A 10,224-nucleotide genomic window follows, 5' to 3' on the forward strand; every position below is an offset into this window, starting at 1 on the left:
ACAAATATGGTGCTACATATATATATTCCTAATTTCCACCATTCCCAGGTAACAACTAGTTTAATTCTTAGTCATGTTAGTTATATCAATTTCTTTCTTGATTATGATTAGTTTCTCTTTGTGGTCTACTAAGCTTGAAGTGAGGATTGCTTCAAATGTGGTGAATCATCTAACTACTTTAAGCATTAGGTATCATGTGCCTTCATTTTTCATGCATACTTTTGACCATTGAACAAATGTATGTCCTTCTGGAATCCTCTTCATCATGAAAGCAACATCAGGGCCCTGTGTCCACCAGATTACACAAGCATTAAGTTCTTCAACATTGCCAACACGACAGAATCCTCTACCTTTGCACCTTCTCTCAACATCAGAGCATATGTTACATAAAAGGTAAAAGATACCATTTTAGGGCCAAACATGCAATACCCAAAAAATCTCTTTTTAATGAAGCAAATTAACCCAACAGACAATTGTTGCAGAATAGCACAACCATCTATCCAAATCATATCCAATAGTATTATAGTACAATTTTCATTTCACTAGTTTTTCTTCTTCATTTCATATAGAATTGTGCATATTATTAACATATAATGCTTATAATAAAATTATCCAATTTGATATTCAGTAACGAAAAACATTTTGGGTGCATACAAAGAAGGAATTAATCGAACATTTGGTCACTAAAAGTAGCCTTGATATGTTTGGAAACAAGTCAAATAAAGCATCATTTACCCATGTTTTTAGGATTGGTCTTTGTTGGTATGCAGTTGTTTGCTACGAAAAATGAAGATGCATCAATTTAATGGAGGATGATTTAGAAAATAACTACTATCGTTAGTTTCAATGTGGTCTTTAAAGAACGATATTTTTCTAGGCCATTGGAGTCTATGTCGGAACACTATGTGGATAATGCTTTTTAAGATGATTTCAAGAGACTTTCTTCTTGTTCCCAAGTTTAATCAAAGAAAAGAAAAGAAGAGAAAGAAGGTCCGGAGAGAAATGAAAAGAAATGAAATTTTATCTTTTGTGTTCTTGAGTTTGAGACAAATAAAAGGAAAATTAATCATTTTGTTTTTTCTTTCTAAATTATTCAAAATCGGAAAGAAAGTTAGGAGTGAAAGTGATCATTCTATTTCTATTCAGTTCCCTCCTTTTATGAAACTCGTGAACACCAATTTATTGTAGTTTCTTTTCATTTCCATCAATTTCTTTTTTTTTCTCTCGTTAAGTTGAACTCAGGAACAAGTTGTTTGTCCTCAGTTGAACAACTGCTATAGAGATTTCATTTTAGCGGTGGATTCAAATTTGTTTATATCATGTTAGGCGTTAAATCTTGAAATTTTTGTTCATATATTAATGGTATGAAATTTGTTTTTAGAAAAACTTCAAATTGATTGCCATATTTGTTAGTTTAGCAAATGTGAAATGGATTTTCGTTCTTGATCTGTTTTGAAGTTCGAAATGCTTTTTTTTAGATCTTTTTTAGAAATGGATGGGCATTTATTATATTAACTTTGGATACTTAATAGATAACAGAAATTCAAAGATTTTGGTAGTGCATATAATATGTTATATATTTTGGTAGTGCACATAATCTATTTGACGAAGTGCATAACAGTGATAAAGCTTATCCATGTTAATTTAGAGGTTTCACTTTCATTGTTTTACTGTTTTTCCGCTTTTTGAACTCATGGATTGGTTTGAAGCTTTAGCCTTAAGTAGGTTATTTCATTTCAGCTACACTATAGTCATTAATTGAGCAAATTACTGAAATCATCCCTATAGTTTGAACAAAATTGCACATTTGTTCCCTAACTTTTTTTTTGCACTCGGATCGTCCCTATTGTTTGATTTTGTTTCGTTTTTTGTCCCTATGGTTTGGTCAAAAATGCACGTTTAGTCCCTAACTTTATGTATGTAAGGGCCGAAAAACGCAACAAAATCAAACCACAAGGACGATCCGAGTGCAAAAAATAAGTTAAGGACCAAACACGCAATTTTGACCAAACCATAGGGACGATTTCAGTAATTTACTCTTATTAATTTGTATTCCATGCTTGATGTTATTTTAGTATCATATATTCATAGTTGATTGTTTAATTTGATTACATGCAACACCTTGTAATTAATACTTCTGTTCAGTTTTATATTCATATTCAAGCATGTTGGTGGTTATTTTCTTGGTACTAGATATGTCAACGTTGTCAAAATGTTTAAGTACAAAGGAACAAAATTCAATTCACACAAAGAAGATGTAATAAGAGAGGTAAGTCATTATGATTTATGATAAAACCACACATGCAGTTCTAATTTGTATCTAAATAACAATCCCCTCTTTCTTACTATGCAAATCTATTTAGGACTTTTAATATTCATTTTCTATTTGAATACACAAAATGTTCAATTGAAATTACCATGGAAACAAACATACATAACTCAGATTATGTCGTCGTGTAGGAGAGAAGGATGATTTTTTAACATTGCCATTTGTTGCATTCCTCATATTTAGGTTGTAAACGTAGTAAATAACAATTTACTTTGAATTTAGAACTTTTTGCTTTTGTTTTTAGCAATTTCTTATCAATTTTTTACCAAAAACCAAACTACATCATACTTCCATTCGTTTTTGTTGCATTACTTTGAAGTTTTTTGTTATTAAGATTTAAGGCAGTTTTATGAAAATTCTATCTGATTATAACATTAAACTCTCAAAAACTTTCCCTTGTTACAACTATTAGAACAATATGCTTTGAATTTTTTTTCTAGTTATATCAATGCAATTAACAAATAGAAATGAATTTAACAACTTACTATTTTGTCCCACTTTTATAAACCTTTTGAAGTACAACGCATAAATTGTAAAATAGATAAACGTACAATCATGCCTATAACAAAAAATAATAAATAAATAAGTAAATAAATAAATAAATTTTGAAACTAGTTAATATAATATGTTGAATTGAAACAAATAAAAAAAATTGAAGAATAAATCCATATTACAATAAAAATTGACAAAGTTCCACAAAAATGGTTTCTCCCACTAGGTCTTCCTCCCAATTCTGAAATCATGTGCTCGCTCTCTCTTTCCCCTAACACATAAAACTGGAAGACCAGAGATCTCGTCATCAAAAATGATATCATAAGCCATCGGCCGATCACTCATCCTTAGCCTAATATCCTTAAGTTCCTCAACCAAATCCCCAAGACCTCGAAATCAACTAGTCACTAGCATACATCATTATTAGCTTACATGATAGACATAAGGGTATCTCTCTTAATCATGCATCATACCATGCAACACTGAGCTTATCCTTAGCCCTAATCTAGCATGCACTTCTCATATACTCATATCAAACATCAATTATAAAACACATATAGATATTTTGGGAAATGCTTTATAATGCCTAGTTCCTGGTATGTATTTAATTCATGATTATTCATTTTTGTATAGAAACTCGACGAGTTGGAGGCCCCAAACTCGTCGATTAGAGATGGATTGGGACGCGGGTTAAGAAGTCTACTCGACGAGTTGAGAAGTCTTAACTCGACAAGTAGGTTAGTAGAATGAAACCCTGATTTTCAGGGTTTTGCACCCTATTTAAACACCTTAAACCCATAGGTTGGCCTCATTTCCAGCCTCCATTGTCCCAAACACTAGCCTCAAAACCCTAATTCACTTTTGAGAGTTTTGAGCCAAATTTTGTGCATTCTTGGTGATTTAAAAGAAGAAGGTACTTGAAGGAGTAAGGACGTGTAAGAGGAGAGTAGATCTAGAAGTTGGGCATAATATCTAGTTCATCTGAAGTATAAAGCCCCCACCTTGTCTATAGCATGCTTAGATCTAGTTTTAGGATGCTTTCTTCATGTTTTGGTCCAAGTATGTTGTTTTTTTTTGTGATTTGGACGTCCTGTGTGGTCAAACCCTTTAGATCTATGGTCTTGACGGGTCTTCGTGGCATAAAGATGCCGACTTTATGGCCATGGAAGTCCCATGCAACTTTTAGACCATCTTTTTGGTCTTTTAAGCAAGTAGGTCATGCATACAAGTAAATATAGGAACTTTACGTGACCAAACCGTCACTAGTATCCAGATCTATGACCCCATGGCTTACCTTGAAGTTTTGATGGCTTTTAGAGTTGGATCTATGCCATTTTGAGTTAGGTTTATAGCTCATTTCTTCTAGGATGGGTTTTAATGGGTAAAGTTGGAAACTTTACCTTCCTAGATGTGTATTCGGCCCAGATCTAGAATATGGGGTTAGATTCGAAAAATAATGGCTCAATGCATTAAGAAGGCTTAACAGACTGATGAACTTGATGAGTTCATAGAGGAACTCGCCGAGCTGAGTCGAAGTGTCCCGATTATGTTAGAGGAAGAACTCGAAGAGTTGATTTGGAAAGTCATGATTATGTTGATAGGAGGAACTCGACGAGTTCATGAAAGAACTCGACGAGTTGGATCACGATTTCAGGGTTTTATGATATATGGAACTCAACAAGTTGATGGGCCAACTCGGCGATTTGAGTCAACTCATAATGTTGACTTTGACTTTGACCAAAGTTGACCCTTAAGGGGTCATGAGTATGAAAGGGTAATTAAGGAAATCTTTTATGTAGAGGAGCTTGAGTTGGGTTGATTGTCGGAGCCGGGGATTTTCAGCTACTTTCTGATATTCGAGGTAAGTTACCTTCCAGTAGAAGTGGGTCGAAGGCACCAATGTTGGCCCTCTAATAGTTGATTACAATAGAGATTATTGTCTTTGTGATAATTGTATGTTATCCCACTATCTGTTATGCTTTATGTGCCAGTATGCTATGATATTATGTGATAGTGGTAGGAGGGGTGTATTACACCCCGTAACCGGTTGAGATAAACCAGAGGGTAGGTATGGCACCCAGATATGCCTTACACTATGATTATGATAGGTTATTATGTGGCAGTGGTAGGGATAAAATAGACCCTATAACCGGTTGAGATAAAACGGAGGATAGGTCGGGCACACAGATATGCCTGGCAAGGAGGTCGAGCACCTAGATATGCCTAACAAGGGTAGGTCGGGCACCCCGGTATGCCTGACATGGGTATGTTGAGCACCCAGGTATGCTCAACAGGGTAGGTCGGGCACCCAGATATGCCTAGCAGTAGGTTTATTGTATGGTATATGGTATGATGGGGGAACTCACTAAGCTTTGTGCTTATGTTTTTCATTTTTGGTTTCAGGTACTTCCTCTTTGAAGGGAAAGGAGTCGGCATGATCGCAGCACATCATACTACATTTTCCGCACATGAGATCTTTGGGAGTTATACTCTCACATTGTTTTCTCAGGACGTGTTTGATGTGTTTTGAGTATTCTAACACCCCTAAGTGTACATGCAACCCTAGAAAACCTTGGATCTATGTTTGTCTAAAATACATGCAAAATATAATTTCCAAGGTTCATAAACCTATCTAGCATACATGGGGAACTTTTAATCTAAAAGATGGCTAGAATCACATACCTTGTAGTTGATTTGATTCCTTGGAAACCTTGAGAGCCTAACGCCCCAAGTGTGATGCCTCAAATGCTTCACACAACACCAAATGCTTTGGAATGACTTTGAAAGAATGTGTAACACTCTAAAAATTGGCCTAGCCCTCTTGTAACTTAGTGTAGCCGATTTTGGTAGAGAACATGTTGCTTATATAGTGTATCACATCTAGAGTTACACCATGTAAACCCTAATGTGTCATGACTTGTCATTTCCATGACCCATGGGTTTGTAACTCCCATGGAGCATCCTATGGGTTTAACCCAACTTGATAATCCATGGAGCCTTTTATCCCACTATACAAGTTATGGATGATTTACATAATCAACCCATATAGTTAATTAGTTATCTTTTGATCACTTAATTAATTCCAAATTAATTGTTGATTAATACTAATTAAATAATACTATTAATATATTAGAACTTATAATATATTAATAAACCACAAGTGTTATTTCTCTCATTTAGTCTATCCAAATGCATGATGCCATGCAACACAAATGGACCATGCCGGGTCGGATCAAGTACATACCAGAAATAGTTATGGACTTAGACACCTTATCCAATAGTCTCCCACTTGGATAAGTCTAATAACTATATCTGTAAGTATGACTTCAGGAACCGATCAGCAATCATTGCTCTTTCAAGGTCTCGGAACTGAGAAGATGATGATGTGCCATTTAAGATAAGTGACCATATAATCCTCTATTCTAGATATCAGCCGGACAAATACATGGAACAATATCTTACTTATTGTCCAGCAGTTTGTTTCCCGATTTCCGATTTGTTTGACAAAGAACTAAATTGAACACATCAATTTGGTTCTGACCAGGCCCGGTACATAGGTCAAAAAAATCATCGAGGGGCCCAGATACCGCTTCTAATCCAAGAAGGAACAGATAAAATTTGACTCATATGCTTATTCTACTACTTGTTAAATCACACACAAAAGTACGTTTTATAACATCGAATTACCAATGTGGTTTCATACGATCAATGCATAACCAACTCATAGGCACCAAGTCATATCTCTAGGCTTTAAGACTTATATGATATTACCGTCTCTCGATCACTCGAGATAAATTCCATGAAGTGATACCAGTAAGCGTGGGTTGAGTCCAATGCTCAAAACTTATGAGCACTCATGAGTGTTGTAGCCATGTCCAACAACTTAGACCTCTGCAACCACTCATGACAATCTTGATTCATACCTACTTCCAACATATTACCGACTATGGAGGTTCGAATAATATGATCTACCAAACATAATTATTTTGGAAGTCAAAACATGCAAAAGAAATATAGTAAACGATTAACAAAAGATAGCATCACTTTACTCATAAATAAACACAACTTTTATTCATCATCAAATGTCAATTACACTTTACAAATTTCAAATTATCTAACTACTAAAACTAATATCATCCTTCAACCCTATGCTCCGAGCATGTTGGAGATGCTTAACCCTACTTAGTCCCTTCGTGAGGGGATCTGTTGGGTTCTCATCCGATGATACCCTCTTTGTCACGAGGAGTCCTTCTTCTATTCGATGTCTGATGAAATGGTATTTTCTGTCGATGTCTCTGGATCTCCTATGATCCCTTGGTTCCTTGGCTAAGGCAACTGCACTTTCACTATCACAGAAAATTTCCATTGGCTCCTTTATAGCTGGTACAACTCCAAGATCTCGAATGAAGCTCTTCAGCCATATGGCCTCATTTGCTGCCTCGCTTGCTGCTATATACTCTGATTCGCAAGTTGAATCAGCCACTGTCTCCTGCTTGGAACTCTTCTAAGAAATTGCTCCTCCATTTAAGGTAAAGACCCATCCTGACTGAGAGCCGAAAGTATCCCTATCAGTCTGAAAGCTAGCATCATTATATCCTACAACTCTCAAGTCATCACTCCCACCAAGGGTCAGGACCCAGTCCTTAGTCCTCCGCAGGTACTTGAGGATATTCTTTACTGCAGTCTAGTGTGCCTTGCCAGGGTTCCCCTGATATCTGCTAACCATGCTCAAAGCAAAGGCTACATCAGGTCGAGTGCAGGTCATAGCATACATGATCGAACCTACTGAAGAAGCATAAGGTACTCGATTCATTTCTGCTATCTCGACCTCAGTACTCGGGCTCTCAGTTATACTCAGTCTGGCGTTACTCTGGATGGGTAACTCCTCTTTCTTGGAGTCCTCCATGCTGAATGTCTTCAACTAGTGAAAAGGTCTCATCATAGTCAACTCCCAGAGTTTGAGAAAAGCCCTTTGCAACCAGTCGTGCCTTATATGTGTGTACATTACCATCCATGACGATCTTCTTCTTGAAGATCCACTTGCACCCAACTGTCTTACGACCTGGTACATTGTCAACCAAGTTCCAAACCTGATTGTCATACATGGACTGTATCTCGCTGTGCATTGCCTCTTTCCATTTGGTAGACTCGGGGCCTACCATGGCTTCCGCGTAACTGTTAGGTTCATCTAGACTTACCAATGTCTCATCACTGATAAGTGTCTCACCTTACGCAGTAATATGGAAACCATAATAATGATCAGGTGCATTCCTAACCCTTGTGGAATGCCTCAGAGGTTCAAACTTATCAATTAGCTCAACAGGAGTTTCCTCCTCAGGTTGAGTGCTAGGGTTTGAAGTTCCTTCACAAACTCGACTCTTGAATTTCTTCAAGGTCAATTTGCCTCCCACTGTTTCCTTGGCTTATGAACTCTCTCTATAAAGACACCCCTCCTTCCTACAAAGACCACATTGTCACTAGGTGTATAGAAGACGTAACCAAAGGATTTCTATGGGTAGCCGATGAAAATACACCTCTTGCTTCGAGGTTTAAACTTATCGTGAGTCTCGTGTCTCACGAAAGCCTCGCAACCCCAAATCTTGATGTGGTCTAGTTTGGATACTTTACCAGTCCACATCTCATGAGGAGTTTTGGCAACTTTCTTTGTAGGGACCAGATTAAGGATATGGGCGGCAGTCTGTAAGGCGTACCCCTAAAATGAGATTGGTAGCAAAGCTCGACTCATCATGGAACATACCATATCCAACAAGGTTCGATTATGCCTCTCAGCCATACCATTCAACTGGGAGGTGTCAATTGTGAGATAATCACACATTTCTGGAGATAGTCGAGGAACTCTATACTAAGATACTAACCACCACGATCGGATCAAAGCATCTTAATGTTCCTGCCCAATTGATTCTCGACTTCCTATTTAAACTCTTTAAACCTCTCGAAAGTCTCTGACTTATGCTTGATTAAATAGACATATCCATATCTACTATAATCATCAGTAAAAGTCAAATAATAACGATTAGCATCCCTTGTGGCTGTTTTGAAGGGTCAACATACATCTGTGTGTACGAGATTCAACAAACCTTCACCCCTTTCACAAGAACCAATGAAGGGTGACTTTGTCATTTCTCCAAGTAAGCATGATTCACAACTATCATCTGACTTTAGGTCAAATGACTCCTTAAACCCCTTTCACAAGAACAAATGACTTTAGGTTGGGAAATCCCCGCGTACCCCCAACCTAACTCGCTAGTGTCCAGTCTCCACTTTTGAGAGCTCAATCCTTTAATGCAACTCATCTAATACATATATATATATATATATATATATATATACATATATATATATATATATATATATATATATATATATATATAACTCCTAAAGAGGTCTTAACTGATAAATTTGACAACTTTAATAGTTTTCATGGATTAATGGAGCACAAAACCAAGCCCTAGGTCCATAACTTCATAAAAAGGTCAACAACTCAAGCATGGGTGAACTACAACCCTAAGTTCCAATTTTTATGACTTAATAGCCTCAAAATGACCATAAATGATGTTCAAAGGTTCTATAGTAACTTCTACACATAAGATCCAAGCCATAGGAGCAAGATATAACCAAAACATGAGCCAATGCTAGATCTACTGAAATGAGTGATAAAGATTCAAGATTTATACATTCTAAGGTTGAGGAATGAAAAATAAGTTGAAGATCTAAGAGCTTCAGCTTCAGCAATCCTTAATGGTGTACTTCTTCTTCTTCAGAATGTACCAAAAACATCAAAAATCACTCAAGCTGCTCAAAATTTTCACAAATGGAGTTAGGTTTTCGAGATGATGCTTTGGAGAAATGGAGGCTAAGTACAAAGAGAGTTTCTAGAAGTTATGTTGCTTAAATAGGGCTCAAACCCTAAAAATTAGGGTTTGCTCCCTTTGTAATTATGCCTAGCGTAATCTAGGTACGCCCAACATACTTGGTAAAGTATCACATTTCATTTAATGAACTACGCATACATACACCTCATGTACGCCCAATATACTGTTAATTCCTTACTTTTATCTAAACTTCAAGCGACCATAAATTCTTCGTTATAACACCAATTTCGGCGTTCTTTATACCACAAAAATGTCTTAAAGAACTCTACAACCCCACCTTGTTAAATTTGGCATAACACAAGTGACAGTTCAAATGGTGAACTTTGTCTCAGTTCGAAGCAAAGTGACAATTCTTATCTGGTTGGGATTAACGAAAGATCTGGCGGACATCATGGTTCATGATCTTCACGGGATTTGAGGAAAAAGAGATTATCACTTTAATGACGCGGTGAATTTTTCGGCGACGTGTTAATTAACCGACGGAACACATGGTAGTATCTTATTGTGGAC

This window comes from Lactuca saligna, chromosome 1 (assembly GCF_052625555.1).
Source record: "Lactuca saligna cultivar CGN05327 chromosome 1, ASM5262555v1, whole genome shotgun sequence".
Taxonomy (NCBI): domain Eukaryota; kingdom Viridiplantae; phylum Streptophyta; class Magnoliopsida; order Asterales; family Asteraceae; genus Lactuca; species Lactuca saligna.